This window comes from Perna viridis, chromosome 8, assembly GCF_037379345.1.
Source record: "Perna viridis isolate PV_CMFRI_1.1 ecotype Kerala chromosome 8, ASM3737934v1, whole genome shotgun sequence".
Taxonomy (NCBI): domain Eukaryota; kingdom Metazoa; phylum Mollusca; class Bivalvia; order Mytilida; family Mytilidae; genus Perna; species Perna viridis.
In genome coordinates, this window is record NC_142452.1 from 12,981,867 (window position 1) to 12,991,057 (window position 9,191).

The following is a 9,191-nucleotide window of genomic DNA, read 5'->3' on the forward strand; positions in this document are numbered from 1 at the left end:
CATAGATTTTAAGAAAAAAAATCAAAAATGCAACACGTTGTCCCATATATTATAGCATGTTTTAATATTTAATAATCAGCCAATTACAGATTTATTGACCAATAACATTGCATACAAATGTATGTCAAACTGGACACATTTTTTTTGTTCGATCAATAACAGAGTCCTTTTTTGCATTAGGAAACCCCGAAAGTCGTTCGTTTCGTTTCGTTCCTTTTTTTTTTTTTTTTTTTTTGTTAAATGCAAAAGGTTAATTTCCCGCCGTTTCCCCGCGCTTTCACCAGATCAATAAATGATTGAGTAGTTTGCGAGAACACTTGTCATTTCTGAACCTTGCTACTGCTTAAAACAGTGTGAATGGATACAATTGTGGAATCTTTTATGGAAGAGAAGGTATGTTTTAATATTATTTAATTGTGATATATTTATCTGGTTTTACAGTGAAAGCGAAAAAACTGGGTAATAATTACACTTAATTGATTTATGGTCATTTTACTATTACGACAAAATGTACATAACGAATTTCGTAACTGTGGTTTTCAAAGCATTTTAAAAATACGTGTTTGAAAATCTGTCAGTAGTTGAACATTCCTCACTACAGGGCTAAAAATTTCCCTCTTTAGAGGAACATTTGACCTATACAGGTATAGAAACTTGATCGCCTTCAAGACTTTTACAGAATGCCAAAAATAATATAGTAATGCATTTTTAAGAACAATGACTAGAATTTTTGGTACTCAAATTTTATCTATTGTGAAATATTTAATATTGATCCAGTCTATAATAATATATTAAAACCTGGAAAATTCAAAACTAAGCAATCTTTGATAAAATGTTTATCAAAACTTAGAATGGTGTAAAGCTTTCATAAGCAAAATTATGTGCACATTTCAAATTTCATAGAAAGTAATCCTTATGCAAGTATTAAATATTACAAAGAAAAGCCAATAACCAGAAATGAGAAGTCAAAACTTCTCTTGTTGTAAAATAGAGTTATCTTTCTTTGAATAAACAATAACCAGCTCTCCTCTTCCACTTTATTGATTGACATTTTTGTATTAAATGATTGATAATGTCTCTGTAATTACTATCCCTTTAAGAACCCTTTGATTAGATAATTAACATACATGTATTTGTATATTGTAATAAACAATGTATAATGTTTCCTTCAACGTAATTGATAATTTTTATATTATTGTAACTGACTTATACATTCATTTGAACAAGGAACACATATTTTTGCATATTTGACTTTAAATGTCAAATGAAAAAAATGTCTTTTATGGCATTCAATTTAAAAATTATGTATGCAAATTCTTTTTAATATATTTTGATATTTTTCATTTGCTCTAGAAATTGTAAATTTTTGCATTTATTTATTTATTTCCAGAAAAAGCTCTTGAGAGTTGTACTAAAATGGCTAGATAAACATGTCCCATTATTTCATGTCTGCTGTGTAACCACATACATGTTTAACTTCAATGGATGAGGGTTGTCTTCATTGACATTTTTTGCTGGTTAACCCAAATTTGAGGTCTTGTTCCCAACCTATTGAAGCAATGTCCATGGAACTTTGATGAATTGTTTATTTGTATTGATGGAGTTCCATTACCATTTAAAAAAAATATTTAAAAAAATTCTGATTTTAAGTTTTGAGTTATCGAACTTACTTCATAAAAAGGGATACTTGTGTTCAGATTATGTTTAAGTTCATTAATCTTTTCAAGTTACTAATGTGCTTGACTTCATTTTTAAAAATATGGGATTTTCCTCATATTTGTATTGTGAATTATAATGCTTTCAATAATTTTCATAATAATATGACATACTGTTTATTTCAACTGATGTCTTTTATTATGATTATTACATATTTTGGATTACATTTTTTGTATTGCCTATATTGTTTTTCTGTCATCATTGTTCATATTAAGATTTTAATGTTGGGCCAAATAAAATAATACCTCAGTTTCTTGTTATATGTCAGGAAAAAAATAGGTTGGTAGGTCAGAATATTTATTTCATTTACTTATTTGTTCCCATATTTCATAGAAAGCAACTTAAAAACATCTTATTAAGCACCTGAACTTAATGGAAACCAGAAATTGACTACCATCTGTAAAATGTCGGGGCATTTGGCACTACTTTTTGTTGTTTGTTAACTTGAAAATAAGTTAATCAGGAGGTCAAGGCATGAGTCGGTAGGGTAACGGGAAAGAGACGTATAGCTTTATTTGGCCTTACGTTTTCTGACTACATCAGTTTTTATGAGTCACTTGTTCTGGGTCAATCATATTTGGTTTGAATTTGCATTAATCAATACACCACATCCACATTTCAACATCTGTTTCATGCACATGCCCCCAGTCATCATCTATTGACTTTGTCTTTCTTAAGCTTTATTGATTACATGTATATGTAGGTCAGTTTAACAACTCATACCTCATGCTTTACTTATTAGCAAACAACTGTACCAAATGGTTGTATGGATATCAAAAATTGTCATGTTATGTATAAAACAAGTAACAATGTCACTTTCAAATATGTTGGTGATAACAGTCTATTGAGTTCAGGGATTTAATTCACACAAAAATCAGGACAGTTTCTTGTTCTTGGACTCAAAATGCCTGAAATAATGTTTATAAATGTTTCCTTCATTTTGATTTTTACTTTTTTTCTCTAGAAGCAAAATTTTGGGGTATTTATTTATCTCTTTATCTTCATAAAACATTTTATTTAAACCACCTGGACTTTTTGGAAACCAAAAATAGACTACCATCTGTATAAATATAATGTGACATATTTTGTCAGTGACTTTGATGATGGATCAAATTAGCATTCAGTAATTTTGTTGTTACCCACATATATTCCTATATCATAGTACAACACGGACAGAAACCTCTGTTCAAACCTAAAAAAAGTGTCAATCTCTCTTTTTCATTAAGGTCAAATAAGGATATTTGAAAAAAATTGCAATGAAAAAAAAATTCATCAAATTTCTTCACAGTAACACTACTATCAGAATGTTTATATGTATATGTATACATGTATATTATATGTATATGTGTATATATGTGGATAGATATATAGATATAGAAGGATCTGAAAAATTCCCAACGATGTCAGAACTGTCTAATTTGCAAAGCAAATTTTTGGTCATTCCCTCCTTGGGACTCGAACTCGTACCGCTGTGACATCTATGGCAACACCGCTTGCCTGTAGTCTCCTATCCTACATAATAACACGTAGATGAACTGTCCCGTACTACCATACATCGTGTACTAATTTACAGCCCTAGATTAATCCTATGAGGAAGAATGACCTGGCCAGCGAAAGCTATAGTTTTATATAGCCTAGCTGGCCGAGTGGTATAAGGCCCTGGACTTAGTGCAGGCGGTGTTGCCATAGATGTCACAGCGGTACAAGTTCGAGTCCCGCAGAGGGAACAACCAAAAATTTCAATAGCAAATTTGACAGTTCTAACATCGTTGGGAAAACGATGCTCATTATATATTTGTATTAACATCTTTATCGGTATCGTTGTACAATCCTTTAGACTTATATAAGTACTAGTATTACTTTTCATTTAATTCCAATATGCTGACCTTTTCATTAAACTTTGTGACATATTTTTCTTACAGAAATTAAAAAAATGGCTGATGATATCATGTAAAAAACAGTGATCCCCCTTATGATTAGTCAATGTGACAGCACAATGATTGTAATATACATGGTCTTCAGAAAACTGTTGATGGTCATATGAAGTACTCTTTAAAGACTGCTACTGTTAAACGTTGTTGACAAGAAAAGACTAGGAAACAAGAAAAAGGAAGATTTTTCTGCTTTAAAGAATTAATGTAAGTACTGGTACCAATTGTTTGAGTTAATTTAGGGTATGAAGAATTTGGAATAGCGTTCAGGTTCAGAGAAACTTAGTATATTCTCACTTTTGAAGTTGAGGTATATTATTCATATTCAGTTCTCCTTTTGGTTTGTAAAATATATTTAGGTTTATGAGATAAGGTTGTAACGTACAATGTTGGATAAGAAGGTTTTTTTGCACTGTAAAAGAATTGTATAACCTGAAGACAATTTGTCTTTTTTTTTAGAAGTTGGAGTCTGTGAATGAGACTGATAGAACATTATGGTTACCAGACTGGTTATGTTATTTTTTTGGCCAATGACAGATACAATCCTAGGGGATGGAATATGTCAGAGTAAAACTATAGAGACCATGACCGCCCTTTACTCACTATGAAAAGAGGTAAGTTGTTATAATAATGATTGGTGACTGATGAGTCTTCATCTCACCTGGATAAAAATTATAGCATTACTTTGTGTTCATAGCCCATAGACTTTTTATAGTTTCCCCAACTACATGTTAACTCCCTGACTAATTCTAACAAACATGACAGGAATAGTGTATGGAAAAAAAATGCCTCTACATAACCAAATGTGCCACATATGATAATCATATGACAATCACATGATATTTAATATATGATAGTCACATGATCATCATATGATTCTCAAATGTTGATTTTGGCATGAAAACATATGATTATCATATGGTGTTTGATTTATATGATAATCATATGATGCAAACCATATGATTCTCATGTGTGGCATATTTGCCTGTGTACACATTAGGTTTTTTTTTTTTTTATCAAATAAGACAGCCACAGGATGGTATCTAATTATAAGCTTCTTATTGGCTAATTTTTATGGATTAACTACCCTAAAACCACAGCTGCCATTGCTAGTGGCAAATGAAACTAGATTTTGTTTTTATTCTCATCACCTTCTACAAATGAAACACTTATGGGTGGCTGTGGCTACTTAAAGTTGCCACCGAAATAATAAGCACTTTGGCCTATATTTCTGCTAATGTCAAATTAAGGTTTGTTAAAAAGGCCATGATTAAGCTTACTGAGCTATAGCTACTGGTTAAATTTTAAATATAAAATCCTCTAAAACTGCAGAAATTTGATAGGATTATTAAATTCCATGCCTTCTACAAATTTATAATGCTACTTCCTGAAGTTTGGAGAATTTTATTTTTTAATGTTTGAAATGAAATTTTGAATGGACGGAAATTCTATGAAGTCTATATGTGGATTTATGCCATAGAGTTGCAGGGGATATTTTTGTGAGTTATGCTTTCAGTAATTCTAGTTTATTGAGGAATTTCTCAGTAGCCTAATATTATATCTCATGCCATATATTGAAATACGAGTTTTGTTAGAAATCGTCTTTCATTTAACTCCAATTTGTTTCGCTGAAATGACAGTTCTTTCATTAACCTGATTGTGTCACAATTTTATTTGTAGAAATCTAAGAAGTATATGGTATTTTGTCAAATGGAGAGATCTTCTAAATGGCAATTTTACATGAGAGTATGAGGATGGTAATAACACTTGGGCAGAAGATTGCTATTGGTGGTTATGTAGTTTTTAAGGCTGTACCTTTTAGTGACAAGTAGGTGATTCATTAAGTTTTTAAGTAGCACTTCACTTTAGAATCATGCAAAATGTATATCATGGGTGAAAAGTCTACATAATTTTATTTTTTAAATTGTTTGAATTGGCATAGTAAACATAAATTAACATTTGATTTTTCATGCAATATGTGTTCTTAAGAGATAAAAATTATAAAGAATGTACTGTAGATTTCAAAGTTAAGGGAGATAACTCTGTAAATGACACTCAAATACAATAAAATCTATTTTTTTTGAATTTTCAATGTTCATGGCAATTCATTTCTTACCTTGCCCAGACTTTCTAGCTTGTTAGTTCAATAGACTGTTTTTATGCCCTCTATTTAATGAAGGTGGGATATGGTGATCAGATGGTCTAACTGTTACTACAAAATGATTCACATGCATGATGCATACTGTTTTTTTTTCTTTTTTATGAAATACCAAGGCGAAATTAAAATTAAATTTTGTTTCCCCTTACTATACCTACCCATAAAAATAGGCCCTACCCGAATGATTTTATTGCCATTCTCTGACAAGATTTAAAAAAATTGCAAAGCAACATTTTTCGCTTCTTTGATCATGGTTTTTACAGAATCATATGAACTTTGGGGAAAATAATTTCCCTACTTATCTACCCAAGGCCTGAGGAGCTATGGTCAGGTAAAGGGAAACAAACATTATTTATGTGTGGCCTAATTTTGTGGGTAGCTGTTATCAATATATATGACAATCCAATGTTGTTGCTGTGCTTTTTTTATGAATAAATCATCATTGAAATTTAAATCTGTGAAATTTGGTTCTAAAATAAATTGTGGAAATCCCCACTTTATAAAATGAAACAACTGTGAATTAAAAAAATAGGCGGCTTTAATAATATAAATGATAATTTAATTTCAGATGTTTAGCTGAGATGACATTTTAGCTGAAGAAATTATGCAAATTTAAGATTTGAATGACGAAATGTGCCATCATCATGAATCCTTTGGTATCCATGGTAATTATAACATTGAGAAATGATCCATACCCTGTTAAAAAGAAAAGACTCATCTAAGGTTACAATCCATACAGTTGCCCAGATTATTATGTATATCATTTGTCAGGTATCTGCTTAGACACTGAATTCATTCCTTGTTGTAATTAGGAACTTCTTGTAATGTTTGTTTTCATATTAGGTAGGACTGATGTGTAGATAGACCAAACCATACAAGTTTATACAAGGGATCAGTGTATAAAATAGTTGTAGAATTATATTCATTTTAAATAACACATTCACATTCTTAATTCTATCAATAACCTTTATTTTAAGAACTATTGTATAAATGTTAGGATATTAGAAACGCTTGCATTTTTTTTCAAGTACACTTCTTGTCAATTAATACAGAAAATAAGAATTGACTTAGTAGTGGTACAAGCATTGATTTGTAAGATATGAAAAGGGATTGATGCAGAGACTTTGAAGGGGGAAGGTTCAGGCTATTATTTTATAAATTTTGGCCTAATTCTGTGTGACAATTTTCCAACAAAAGGGGGTTTTTGACCCTTGAACCCTACCCTTAGATCTGCCACTTGTGAAGAAGTAAGGTTTAATAGAAAAGAAATCTTAATTTGTTTTATTTTCTGATTCAATGTGTTTCATATCCCAGTCAGCTAAGGTCGGTTTGCTTTCCCTGTTTCCATTTTCGTGTAAGCTTAGAGCTTTGAAAATGAAATATGAAACTCCTTGTCTAGTGGCTTTATAGAAGAGGACTGTAGGTATAGGGTATACTTTGTCCATTAGTCTGTCCTACCTGTCACACATTTTTTCAGATTTATGAAAAAAAATGTTTACAGATATTGAATTAGTCTTTCTTATGTTAGTAAAAAATACATATTTATAAAATAGTTCCAAATATCATGAAGATACAATATTTCTGATGTTCTTCATACCTCCAGGTATTGGGATATGATCATGAAGATACAATATTTCTGATGTTCTTCATACCTCCACGTATTATGGGATGATTGTATTGGTTTCAAATCATGGTTTGTTCCTTGATTTCTAAATTTTAGAAAGAAACACAAATTGTTGAGATGATTCTTGGTTTGAGCATGAGTATGTAGTAATTACAAGGTTACAGTCTGCATTAAGTTGTGTGTGCTTCTGCTTTACGAATGAAACTACAGGCAACAAAAACTATTTTTCTGAAATGCAAACACAGGTTGAGCTGATATATAAGATGAGAGTGTATCCAGATATTTTATCTATTAAGTAACCATTCTTTTTATTTTCATACCTTTGGCTTTATCAATTCAAAAAGATAAAACCTTTCACTTATCATTTCTTCTGATCCATTTAATGTCTGAACAGTTTTCCATGAATGACTTTAAGAATTTCATTTTCACATTTCTTCCAAATTACATTCACATGGTATAATCAATTTGATGGTGAAGTAAGTTAAATCTACTGGAGTATGTATCACAGTGTCAATTTATGTCCTGAGTAGTAAGCATATAAAGTTTACAGTAGTCTCGTCCTCTGAAGCACAAGCATGAAAGAGGAAAAGATTTGGTTTTTGAATTTTCTTGTGTCTCAGCTCTGTAATAGTCTACTAAAGAATACTTATAAGTGATCAACCCACAGACTTATAACATTGTGTATCTCAATCTGATCAGGAAAGGCCTCACATCAGGCGTTAGAGGCTTTAAAAGGGTAACCTGAACCAAAATGGGCCCAGTATGTTGAGAAGCTGTGACACTTCATTCACAAAACCCACTTGTAGAATGGGCCAACATGTTTGAAAGCTGTAAAACTTCATTCTCGCAACCCACCTGTAGAATTAGCCAACATGTTGAGAAGCTATCACATTTCATTCATATTACCCACTAGTAGAATGGGCCAACATGTTGGGAGGTTGTCAAATTTAAAACATGTAATTCACCTGTGGAATGGGCCAACATGGTGGGAAGCTGTCGCACTTCATTCATGTAACCCACCTGTAGAATGGGCCATCTTGGGAGGCTGTTAAACTTCATACATGCTAAAGATCCCACCAATAAATTCTGTAGATTTCTTGTTATTCCTGCAGTATGAAACTCCCTGTATAATTTGTATAAAATCAGTTCAGAAAAGTTTGCTGACTGCATTTTTTTTTAATTTAATTTTTAAAATAATTTCATAAAGTATCATTTAAAAGAAAAATTCTAGAAAAATCAGTAGACAAAAATTTTAAGGATGGTCCATCTTAAATTACACTTTTTGAAATATTTACATCTCTCTATGTATAAATGCTTTACTACAGTGTACATATAACCATTATGCCCACAGGGATTCAATTCAGTGAAAATGAAATGCACAAAAGTTTACAAATAAGCTAAGAATCAATTTCCTGTAATTCATGAAAGGCTATCATATATCATCTGTTTTCAACCTATCATTATCGTTATAACCCAGTCAGTGCATTACCTCTCAATTCTATTGGCCGTAGGATTAACTGGTAAACAGAATAGTGGAATTCTAAGAAATTTTTATAGGGAAATGATAAAAAAGGAAGTCTTACAAAGGGAGATAAGCTACCATTTATGTTTTTGTTAGTAGGTCTCAGTATCGTATTAATTTTCCCATAGACTTCTATAGTGAAGTGCATATTTTTAGGATTTTTTAAAAAATATGTAAATTGATTCAATAAAACTTTCACTTATGTAGCATTTCTAAGGACATGTGAAAAAATAATTTCCC

General features: G+C 31.1%; 1 long non-coding RNA gene across 1 annotated transcript; it reads left to right on the top strand.

Annotated features, from left to right (window-relative positions):
• Positions 1-206: 206 nt before the first annotated feature.
• LOC148609395 (uncharacterized) lies at positions 207-8,567 on the top strand. Its single transcript, XR_015914455.1, has 5 exons — positions 207-393; positions 3,639-3,854; positions 4,107-4,261; positions 5,328-5,475; positions 6,374-8,567. It is a non-coding gene; the product is annotated as an uncharacterized LOC148609395 (long non-coding RNA).
• The last annotated feature ends 624 nt before the right edge of the window (positions 8,568-9,191 follow it).